We start from the raw sequence: 12,490 nt of genomic DNA, 5'->3' as shown, positions 1-12,490 counted from the left end.
CGTAAACAATACGCACTAGACGATGCTGCACTTTTTTCTAAAATACATGATTGAGTCGATCCAATGGTGTTCCATACGACTGAGCAGGACTCAAGTTTAGACAAAACAAGGGCGCGAAATAAATAAATCATGCAAGCGTAAGTACAAAAATTCCGCGTCATTAGGAAAATAACGACTAGCACCTGATAAGGTCTTTGGCGAATAATTTACTCCTAAATCCTACCAAAACTAAGGTTCTTTCTTTAAGCAGACGACGCACTGTTATGCATTTTACCTACTCTCTGGGAGGAACTCCAATCGAACGCGTGACTGTGATGAACGATGTCGGTGTGTGCCTTGATAGCGCCTTGTCATTTAATGCTCATGTTTCCTTTATTGTTGGCCGTGCGATGAAAACTCTTAGTATCATATCTCGTATAACTAAAAAGTTCAGACGCCCTGTTTGTATCATTCGTTTATTTTGTGTTTTAGTTCGTTCACGGCTTGAATTTGCCTGTGTTGTTTGGAATTCTCTAACAAGTACACAGTCTTTAAGTATTGAATCAGTGCAAAAAACAATGACACGCATTTTATATGATATACACTTTCAGCGTCGCTTTTATTATGATTATGAATTTCTTCTTAAGAGCGGTTTACTTAAGTCTCTATCAAATAGAAGATTTGAGCGTGATCTGATTTTTTTGCATAGGGTGGTAAATGGTTGGACTGATGCTAACCAACTTTTGAATTCTGTAGATTTTCATGTTCCTTGTCGCGTTACCAGAAATTTTACTGTCTTTTGTACTAAATTCATGTCTAAACTCTCACCACTGTCCCGTATGCAAATTTCATTCAATACAATCGTATCGTCTAGCTTGGACATCTTCACAGATCTCGTAGTTTTACGCCGGAACTTGGGAAGTCTAGTCAAAAGTTGAAACTATTACATTTTGTGTGAAGTGTGCGACCTATTTCTTGTCATGCTAATTTGTACATCTTAAGCTGTGCGTGTGCGGTGTTTCTTCTTTTTGTTTTGTGTGCGCCAATGTGAAGACCCGCGTGGTTGTTTTGGGCCGCATTAAATAAACAAATTATTATTATTATCATTACTATTATTATTATTAAGAATCATTCACAACTTTCGAAACATGCTCAGTAAACGAAAGGCGGGAATCAAAGAGCACTCCCAGGTCACGAATAGTATCGGACCTCGCGATAGCTGAACCTAACATGGTATACGAGTACTCACTGCAGCTTAATTGTCTTACGGGTAAAGGAAACAACCTTGGTCTTACTGGGGTTAAGTACTAGATTCTTTTTAAACCACCAGTTTAGAACTGCCTGAACATCGTCTTGCATCTTTAGACAGTCAGTAGTTGAATGAATTTCGCGATAAATCTTAACATCGTCTGCATACTGCAGCACCTTTGAATGCTACACACTCTCTACCAAATCATTCACAAAATGTTGAATAACAACAGCCCCAGGTTGGACCCTTGATGCACTCCAGTATTTAAAACATATGAGGCAGAAAAACACCCTTCATGCAGCACTTCGTTAGGTCTTGCGCCAAGATAACAACCAACTGGAAAACGAGCTAGTCATGCCCAACGCTGAACATTTGGCGAGTAACAACTTATGATCTACAAGATCAAAAACTTTAGAGCAATCGAAATAAATAGCATCAACTTGCCCACGGGACGTGACCTTAGGTACAGTGTGTTCCAAAAATGATACAAGGTTCGTTTCCACTGAACGCCCTTGACGAAAACCATGTTGGCTGAGACAAAGAGACGATTTAGAATGAAAATAAATATCCTTATACGTTGCCTTTTCAAATACCTTAGAAAAGGAGCCAAAAAAAGAAATTGGCCTATAGTTATTAACGCAGTCAGTGCGACCACATTTATGTATCGGAACAACCACTGCATTCTTCCGTCCTTGAGAAAATACATTGACCTCTAAGGACATGTTAAAAACATGTAGCAACACAGGGGCAATATATCCCTGCATCCCTTCACGATGAAAGCAGGAATTCCGTCCTCACCGCATGACTTTTTTGAAGCGAGCTCATTTATTGCGGAAAGCACATCTTCAAGCGTAAGATTCGGAAGTGCCAAGCTGCGGGTAGATTCAAGAGGAGCATCGGTCATAACAGTGCACGGATTAATCAAGTTACCGACGGAAGAGAAGAACGTAGCAAAACGATCACAGACATCGGACGGCTCAGATGTATATCCAGAGTCGTCTTGCAATGCAATAGTTTTTGATCGACTAGATGTCCTCATGTACCTTGCGTAATTCCACAGAGCATTGGGATCGCGTTTTAAATTGCGTTCAACTGAATTTCGCCAGTTCTCCCGATCACGCCGTATCAGCGTTTTGGCCGCTGAACGATACTCTTTAAACAGACACTGCCATTTCTTTATGCCGGTGTTCTACTTTTTATGATACCTCGCATTTTTAGGCAATTTATCACGTAGCTCTCTGGAGAACCAAAAAGGATCGTTGCTAGTTCAACCACTTCTGCGGGGAAGGAAATTAGTCATGGCTGCAGTTACGACGTCTGTTAGACCTTGAACTGCGCTATCTACCGGATGAATCAAGGAGACGGCAGGCTCTTTAAATCGACCGGACAATTCGGTTTCTTAACCTATCGCGCTACCACTTTGTGCAGCGTTGCCCACAGACGGTGCATTTTTTTGTAAAATTTGCAAAGAGCGAACTTACCTGAGGAAAAAGTAAAGAAAGAAAAAGGCTTAGCTCCTATGGAAACGCAGCGACGCCACCGGTCTGCAAACAACACGGCGCCGTTTCGCACGGGAGACAAGAGATGGCGCAACGAACACCGCCAGCGAACGAGCGTACGGCGCCGAGAGCCAGCGTCTTTAGCAGACAATAGAGTGTTTTAGTAGATCGTTCAGTCACTCCCGCTGTGCTATCCGCTAGCCGCTACGACCTCCGCTATATGTAGCGTAGCGGAAATACCATTTTAAGTTTTAGTAGAACGTTCGCAACCCGCTACGGATTACAACGTTACGAGAGCTAACGCAACGCCACTAGCGGCTCTTTCGGACACTAGGGCTCGCGTAAAACAGATTTGTAAAGCAATCCTTCGCAATTGTTTTTATTAACGTCGTTATCTTAATAAAATATTGTTTTTTATTGAATAACGTGCTAATCATTGATTCTTTTGTAAGTAGGTGATTATTATGTTTGTAATTGAATACAACTGTCGGCCAAGCTGTCCAAGCCAATCCGATATGAGTCAAGAGCCAAAGCCACCGAGAAAAATCTTCAAAAATAAAGGACAACCACTGTAGCTCATCTGTTGCGTCGTTGTTCACCGAAAATGAAACGCCACAGAAATCCCTCATATCCGCCTGCTCGCTCCGCTTCCTTAGCCGGGTTTTGTCTTCTCGACGAAGCGGCCGAGCAGGGGGCTGCACCTTTCGCTCACAGCACCAAAAACTGCGAAGATTTTTTTTTTCTCCTTTCCGTGGCCGCGTTTGTATATCCGCCATGAATCGCTACCTGTTGCAGTCGTGGAACGGCTTTGTCGCGGGAAATTCTCGCAGCAGCAAGGTATAATCCACCACTTAGAACCACGATCGCGAAACGCACAGACCGAGTAGACGCGGCGTGGCGGCCATCTTGAACAGCGTCCCTCGCTGGGTCTCCCTTATCTCGCCAAGACTCGTTCTCGCGAGAGCCACGCTAGCACGCCACGCTACGCCCCTCGCTATTTTGGCCCGCTAGCGCGCCTCCGCTAGCCTCCGCAGCTCCGCAATGTTTCCGCTAGCAGCGCGCATGCGCAGTAGCGTCGTCGCTTTAGCGTATAGCGTAGCGGGAGAGCCAAAACGATCTACTAAAACTCTCTAATCTTTTCGACTCAAAAGCGGCGCGCGTTCCGCAGGTGGCGACAGTCGCAGAAACAAAAACAGGGGCGGTAACAACAAGGATCTGCAGCTCCTTGTCTGCTAAATACGCCGGCTCTCGGCGTCGTCTGCTCGTTCGTTGGCGGCAGTTGGCGCCGCGACCGCTTGCGCCATCTCTTGTCTCCCGTGCGAAACGGCGCCGTGTTGTTTGAAGACCGGTGGCGTCGCTGCGTTTCCATAGGAGCTAAGCCTTTTTCTTTCTTTACTTTTTCCTCAGGTAAGTTCGCTCTTTGCAAATTTTACAAAAAAAAAAAAAAAAATGCACCATCTGTGGGCAACGCTGCACAAAGTCGTAGCGCGATAGGTTAAGAAACCGAATTTTCCGGTCGATTTAAAGAGCCTGCCGTCCCCTTGAATCACCCGGTATATTGGAACAGAGTGAAATAACGCTCCAGTCTACGTTACGGAAGTGATTTTAAAGACCAAGGTAATCCCCACGGGCGTAGTTATACCCGAGAGACTGATTACTCGCCGACGTCCAAGCAGGAAGTAAAATAGAAAGGGTGAATGGTGGATGCCACTTATCGATAGAGACAAGAGGACAGTCAGCAGCCTCGAAATTGATTGCTGATATGTTAGTCATGCACAAGTCGAGCGTATTTCAAGCCCCGTTTGTTGTAGTATTAAACTGATAAAGCCCATTGAAGTTCACAAACTCCATTGTTTCTTCGGCCCTAGCACGTGCCTCACCTGATGCAGCACTAATCGTGTTTGAATTCCAGTCAACGCCAGGCACGTTAAAGTCACCAACGATCATCACTTCATCGGTTGAAAAATCTACAGCACCGGAAATGTAGTTCAAAGTGCCTATAAATAAAATTCTAATAGAGATGTATAACGAGCTTACGCTTTTTAATATATTTATTAAGTATCAAAAAGTACATATGAATATTTCGGATCAGATGACAGTGAAAAAAGGTAGAAAAAAAAAAGAAAGTTGCAGACGGCTTTTTAGATGTCCGGGCATAGCGTAGCAGACGAACCGGTGGTAGTAAGCGACGCGAAGCGAAGGAAAGAAAGTAAGAACTAAGCGAAACAAGGTAAAGCAAAATTCGCGATGGTTCGAAAGTCAAGTAAACACAGGAAAGAAAAAAAGCAAACAAAAAACATAAAGGCAGGAGGAAGAAAGACCGCGGCGGCGTAGCCTCGCCTCAAACATAAAAAGAAAGTAGACTTTATGGAAGGAGGTGCACAACCGTCCAACGATTTTTTTGTGTGTGTAGTTTTGCTATTAGTTTCAGTAGTAGCGTCAGATTTGCATGTACACAATCGAGTTCTTCCAGGGCATACTGACATTGCAGTAACGTACGTGGTTCGAAATTGCCTTTTGAGAGGCGATCGGGATTAGCCAGCCCACCTTTTCGACGAAACGGTTTTAAGAAATACATTCATGAGAAATTTGAATTGCAACAACAAAACGAATTGATCGATATGAACAGTAAAGTTGAAACGTAGGTATGTTCTAAATCTTTTTTACATTTCCCCTTCTTCAAGAAACAAGGCGAAGGTACATTCGCGTTTTGCCTGGCTTACGTAAGTTCTGAAAGAGTGTTTTCTTCGAGAGAGCCCGAAAATTGCACCCTACGAGCTGTAACGTCTTTTCCACGCGAAGAAAATGTCCTGGACTCATCAGGTGGCACTTATTTTTTAACATTTAAAGCAGCGAATATCCGTGACAATTTTTTTTTTCATTGATCACCTGGCACGGAGATAGGCAAAACCAATGCGTTGTGGAGAATTCGTCTGCTAGCGGAGACTCCGAGCTCGCCAGGGGCGCTGCGATCATTTTTCGCCCGCGGTCCGCGGGAGTTGCCAGTATTGGCTTACATAGTATTTGATAAAATATTGCCGCGTGCATGATCGAGCAGATACGCTCCTCCGTCCATTTAGGAGATTCGCGTGCACTCTTACCCCGAGCGTAAACGATAAGGAGGCCGGACTGAACCTTGTCTATATTTCGTTTCAGCTTCGGTCCGAGCGCGGCCGAGGTTATGAGCCGAAGGGCCAATCAAACACCGCAAAAAGCGCAGCGTCATGGCGTGCTCTCTGCTCTTGATAGGACTGGCCGGCGGAGGAGCGCGCACAGAGACACGGCGAATACCGGCTGGAGGCTATCAACTGCAGAGAGCACGTCATGACGTTTCGCTTTTTGCGCTGTTTGATTGGCCCTTCGGCTCATAACATCGGCCGCGCTCGGACCGAAGCTGAAACGAAGTATAGTCAGTCTTGCCATAGCTCTTTTCCGAACATTCTAGGTCGAGTGTGCGAGATCACGAGCTTGGTAGATAAAGAGCCGAGCGCCGTATTTTAGCCAGCTGTAACGCCGACGCATCGACGCTTGCTGCTGCCGCCGCCGTCGACGCTCGCTGCTGATTTCTGGACGTCTGTACTTCTCTTTCGTTTCTGGCAAAAGTTCCCCCCATATAAATTTTTAGTTGATTCAGTTTTCTCCTGCCTCCTCGCCTGCCATTTGTGACAATATGTATTGAGTAATTACAGGGAATATGTACAAACATTGTGGCCTTGCGTTTACGATAACCGGATGAGCGTCGGTTTCATTCCATTTTCGTTGCACATATCCAGTGAAGAATCATCCATGCCTGAAGGCCATTTTACTTGGAGAGACCATGCGAATAACATACGTGAGATTTTTAGTCTCGTGCGCAAAACATCCAGCGGTCAAAGCATGAACTTCAACTGCTGTCCAAAGGTTTTTGTTGTTTTTACCAAAATAGACGTTGGTAGTGACTACTGCGTTTTGAATCAACAACGGGAATCACACTGTGATTGAATGGTTGATTGAACTTTTAGACACTCGCCGAGCAAAGTGTTCTGCAACGAATATCTTCGGCCTTGCAGGAGCTTCCAAAATAAATAGACCTCTTCGCACCAATAGCTGCTGTTTCTTTTTTTTTTTTTAAGTTGACTGTCACTTGTCATGGGTCGTTATCCCACAAAATGAAGTTGAACTAAAACTTCTATAGAAATATATTTTAGGTGATGGGAAAATCAACGCAACAAGACCTGCGTTGATGAAGGCTTACCTGCATCTCTGCGTATTGCTGGCGGGTCAAACAGTAAATACAGGCGCCCATAAAGGTATATGCGACGAGAGATGCTCCATCGCAGCTTCTATTTTATAACCAGGGCACGGGTATGATAATTCTAGACAGGAACCTTTCAAACCTGAGGTCGGTGCTATAAAGTGCTATATCGGCTGAAACAACCGCAGGTTCCACACAGTTTTTTTTTTTTGAAAGTAACGCACGTTTTTTTTGTTTTTTTTTTGTACGACGATACGTAAACATCCCCGAGGTACCTCAGTCTCCGGCCTCGTTCAGTTAGACATGACACTATAGCCCGCTAACAAACGAGGGGTGCAGGTTAGTGAAACGTTGCGAGTACTACGCCTCCCCGAGCGAGATATCGCCGAGTCCCGACCGTGCAAGTCAAATCAGACAGTCTCCGAAAGGGCAAGGCTGGCCACAAACAGAGATAGTGAAATGCAGCACAAACTCGCTGCGGTTATCGTTTTTTTACTCGTTTTTGTTGCGTCTTTTTGCTTCTCGCCTCACCAAAAAAAAAGAAAAAAAAAAGAGTGCAAGCAGGAGACGAGAAAAATAGCTTCGCTTATTTTCTCCTTGTTTCACGAAACAAATCCTTTAATATCAAAAAAGATTATTGTGCCGATGTTTTTTTAAACGTTTCTCCACTTACAACCGGCAGAATGAAACGACGGTTCCGTCGAGCCCCTTATATTGAGAATTTTAAGCGGCAAAAACAATGAAATAAAACGTATTTCTTTTTTGCATTAATGTGCCATTTTGTTTAAAGTGTCCAGTTAAGTTCCTGTTTGGAAGCAGATACGAGAGGTGACGTCGCCGTCGTTCAGGGCCGTACCCAGAAAAAATTTCGGGGGGGGGGGGGGGGGGGTTCGGGGACAACGGCGGCTATTTTGAAAGTGTCTATTGTCTTGTTTTCGCCTATGAATCATGTGCATCGGTGGCATATAATGGAGAGTTACAGCAAACCAAAGAACCGGTCCCGGTTTGGTACCCGGTAGCCGACCGGCGCCACTGCGCGTGCGCAGAGGTGAAGATTAAAATCGGCTGGCTGCCAGTGCACCGACCAGGGCCGTACGCAGAAAAAAATTTCGGGGGGGGGGGGGGGGGGGGGGTCAGAACCTCCTAACCCCCCCCTCTGGTTACGGCCCTGCCGTCGTTTCCTACGTAATAGGTCCACGCCAAGCGCCTCGAGGGCACGGCAAAGCTCATAACACACCGCCCCTTTCGCACACTCTCAAGACCCTCAAAAATAAATCTTGAAGAGAAACGGAACACACAGCGTAGAGCGCACATGTTGCGAGCAGCGTATGGTGTAAGCAACATGTTGTGCTCCATACATAGGACATGCAATCTGAGTGAGAAGGAGCCTGCCCTTCTTGCCACCCAGCGCGCACGGCCATTGGAGCACGATGCGACATCTCACTAATCGAACTGACTAAATGAAAAACAATGATTCGGACCGATTTCGTTACGGGCTCTAAGAAAGGTAGACTCGACGTGTAGCCCTCTTGGCGCTTCCCCGCTTCATGGCGGAGCACATCTCGGAGCCCCATCGTCGAGTCCGTGCTCCGACGGAATCCGGTCTTGATTACCGGCGAAACTCGGATGGCTCGGCTGGCTGACTCGCTCAAGCCTCGAGGGAAGATTACATCGCCGTCGCCTTTTTCCTCGCTTCTCGCTTTTCGCCTATTTTCTTCGAAGAACGTAGGACGGGGCTTAAGCTTCTGGGCCCGCGCTCGCAGCGACTCGTTTTTAGGAAGCGAAACTTGCTCTTCTTTAAAGCTTACAACGAGGGAAAACTGATACATTAACAAGCAGGGCAGTGTTTGGCGGTGATGATGTGAAAAGCAAGCTGCCGAGTTCAGAGATTTCACGGAGATGACGGTGCAAGACGGGAAACGGTGATCAACTCGAAACTGCCTCAATCGTTGAGGCTTTCTTAGCAGATTTTTAGTCTACAATACGATATAAGGAAGAATAAAAAAATAAAGCAGCTACGAAACGCAGCGCTAACAAAGAACTGAGTTTTGTAAGCAAAACAAAGCTAGACGTGATTCTTGAATCGTCATCCGGTTATTCAGTCTTTTAATTGAAACTGCTCACATACCGGACGATGGTGATGGTTATAGTGTAGAAAACGTTGTGGGTCAAATGGACCATAAGAGTTTAAATACGTAGCAAAAGTCAATTCTACATTTTACGACACTATGATTTACCACGCAAGACACTGTGGATCATTTTGCTTGTCGCTGTCTACGATAAGTTAAAAAAAAATATTGTCTCAGTCAAAGTTTACAAAGAAAAACTACAATTATTGTCTAGACTCTAGACCAACAGAAAAGAGCCTTTTTTCGTGTCCAACTTAAAAAGAACAAATGTCGCAGGGACTGAGGAAATTTATTAGACAGACCACGGAACTCGAGCACAGTCAGGACTTTTTTTTTATTTTTGACTTTTTAACAACAAACACTACAACCTTTTTTTCACTTTTAGACAAATGGTTTATCTTCATGAAACTTTGTACTACAAGCATGATTTTGCATGTTACTTCCGACTTAGAAAAGTTTAGTGTACACACACACACATACACACACATACCATTGCATTGCACGACCTGGTCGCACAGACGTTTTCATTTTGAGGGCCGTAGCATGAGGAATTGATATCTTTTATTAGGGGCGAAGCTCCATAGGGTCTAGCCTTGTCTATCCGCCATCCGTGCTCACATCGATTGCCATCCCATCTGTCTTCTTAAAAAAAAGAAAAAAAAATGTTTGCGCAGTCGACAGGATTCGAACCTGTGCGGGGAGACCCCAATGGATTTCTAGTCCATCGCCTTAACCACTCGGCCACGACTGCGGGACGAGTATAGGGGGCTCTGAGATGTGGTAGTAACTCAAGAGCTGGGGATGTCACGGATGAAACGTTGCATGAAACGAGCAATAAAAAAAAATCAGCACCATCAGCACTACCTATGAACCAAATCATCAGCACCACCAGAGCTTCGCCCCAATCAACATAATTCACCACGTGGAGATGCGGTCATTTTTTATTTAAAGCGGTATAGATCTGCCCATGTAGACCAACCGAAAGGCTCAAGAACCTTCTACAACTACACAAGGGACGGCGCAGAAGTAGCACATTTTCACTTGTTTCGCACCCCAGACACAGCACTTCCAGGGTTATATGTAATCCGCGCTCAAACGGAATGGCAGGCATCGAAGACCCGGGAGCATCAAGTTTTCTCTCGACCGGATATCTCGAAAGGAAGACAATTGCGGGCGGGTCAGACGGAAGCACCTGTGCGTCTGCAACGAAATGCGAGAGATAAACTCGCCGTAAAACCTTCGACTGGGGCAAAAATTTCCGAAGGATCGGTGGTATTTTCGGACGTCGCTTCGCGCGTAATTTCCCGAACAGCGAATATTCTCATTTCCTGCCACTCGGTATCGTAAAAGAAGTTCCGCTTAGCGCGCGTATTTTACCAATCTTAAAAGCTGACTGTTACGAAACTAACGCGACGCCTGGTTGGAGTTGCTCGTAAAAAACTTTAAAGAAAAAAAAAATAAAGGCCATTCAGAGATATGTGAATAGCAACTTTAATGGCACAAACCTTTTGGAAAGAGTGTTTCTTTGTTCGAGACTGGGGGTTTCACACAATCAAAGAAGGACTAACTCTTTTTTTACACATATGTGCTATTAAATATTGTTTTTGTTCTTCAAAGTTCTCTGAACGTCTTTCATTTTCTGATCCCACATATCTTTAAGTACATTCCAAAATCAAAACAAAGGAGAGACCTCGAAATCAATCATAAACGTAAAACGCGAGGAAACAAGGAACCAGAAAATACGGTAAAAGCGCAGGCGAACCGGTGCAACTTGATCAGGTTGTAAGATTCCACGAGAGTGCGTATAAGAATTAAGCTTCGAAAGTCGGGGAAGAAAGCGAATTTTCCCTTCAACTTCCGAAGAGTTTCTCTTTGTTTGTTTTTTTCAGCCTTGAGTAGTTTTACGACAGAAAGAACTAAGATGTTTTAAGAACCGAGAAAGACGATTTAACGAACTTCAACCAACTTCGGAGGGTCAGCTGGACGCTCTTTATTTTAGGACAGGAAATTACCCCATATTCTAAACTCCCCCATGGTGTGTGGTCCGCAGGGGCAAATATGGATTGAAAAAAGCTTACATAGTGCGAACATGATGCGTAGTTCGACGTAAATAAACTTGCGTGCACGACACGCTTTGACATGCGTTATGTATTCGCGAAGAAGGTTGCATCGTAGATGAATCATCGTTTGCACGTCATTCACAAAATCCTTCATATCTCGTTATAATGATCAATTCAGGAAAACGAATCCTCGTCGGTCGGCACTGCCTCAAATGTCAACTTTTAAAGTGTATAGTTCGCGTAGCCCCACGACTCAGGTCACCTGTTTTTGTTATCTGATGCATTCGGTAGAATCTCAAGTTTGCGGACTTTGGACTGTGCTTGCTGCAGGTAGTAAAGGGAGACATGGACAGTCATTAGTAATTTCCAACGACGTAGTCGCCATCTCGCGGATTTTGAGCACACCACCGCAGAAGGCCGTTGCGAGAAGTTCGCTTTTATATTAGAGAGGAGTTCGCTTTTATCTTAGAGAGGAGCGTTGATTGCGGAGAAACATCTTCCCAAACATTTTGTTTTCTTGTGGTTCCACTTTGCGCGCGTTTCTTTTTTCTTATTTTTTCCCGGAGTTTCATTTTACGCACTACCTTCTGTACAAAGTACGACAATAGAAGAACAAAAAAGCATTGGCAATATATTTCTTGTACCGTGTTTGTTCGTTTCTGTCAATTTATTGTAATATTTTGTCCCCACGTTGATTTCGCTTCCGGAAATTTGATTCGGCAATCTTCGACGGACCTGCTTCTCTTTGTCGGGAAAGGTAATCAACAGCGCCACTTTGCTCCGCTGTATTTTTTTTTTTGTTTTTTTTTATTATTATTCCGCAAGCACACAGGCAAGCGAAAGATAAATGGAGGGCGGAGCGTGCTGACGGATACCGGGCAGAAACAGGAAAGAACAAAAGCGTAAAACGAGTGAAGAAGGAAACCTCGTCTGGGTAATAACAAATATAATCTTAAGTACGCTCCATAGAAGTGGAGGCGCCGTCGTGTAGCGCGAAAGGAAGAAAATCGCGCGTCAAGTTATTGCCATAGCAACGAGTGTTTTTATGGCAAAATTTGCGCGTGTTTTTTTATTCAAAACGCCAGCTATGAGGAACACAGGAAGTATATATAATGTGTGCACGCGTACAGTGTCTTACAAGGAGCGGGTTATCTCTTTTATTTTTGCGGAACTAAACCTACCGATATGGAAGCACAATTTGGTCACTCTTTTTCTGTGTATGGAGGATTGGCTGTCCGGAAGGCAATGAACTTTACCCAGTAATTGAGTATTTTATACGCGGTATCCTGTTTCTTTCGATGTGCACTTAAGTGAGACATTCATTGCCTTCAATAGCGTGC

At 44.6% G+C, this 12,490-nt stretch overlaps 1 non-coding gene across 1 annotated transcript; it reads right to left on the bottom strand.

Annotated features, from left to right (window-relative positions):
- Positions 1 to 9,759: 9,759 nt before the first annotated feature.
- On the bottom strand, positions 9,760 to 9,841 carry Trnas-aga. Its single transcript has one exon. It is a non-coding gene; the product is annotated as a tRNA-Ser (tRNA).
- Between the last annotated feature and the right edge of the window lie 2,649 nt (positions 9,842 to 12,490).

The sequence above is a fragment of the Ixodes scapularis genome, unplaced genomic scaffold (assembly GCF_016920785.2).
Source record: "Ixodes scapularis isolate PalLabHiFi unplaced genomic scaffold, ASM1692078v2 PGA_scaffold10__122_contigs__length_95168666, whole genome shotgun sequence".
NCBI classification, from domain to species: domain Eukaryota; kingdom Metazoa; phylum Arthropoda; class Arachnida; order Ixodida; family Ixodidae; genus Ixodes; species Ixodes scapularis.
This window is presented reverse-complemented; position numbering and strand designations above follow the sequence as displayed.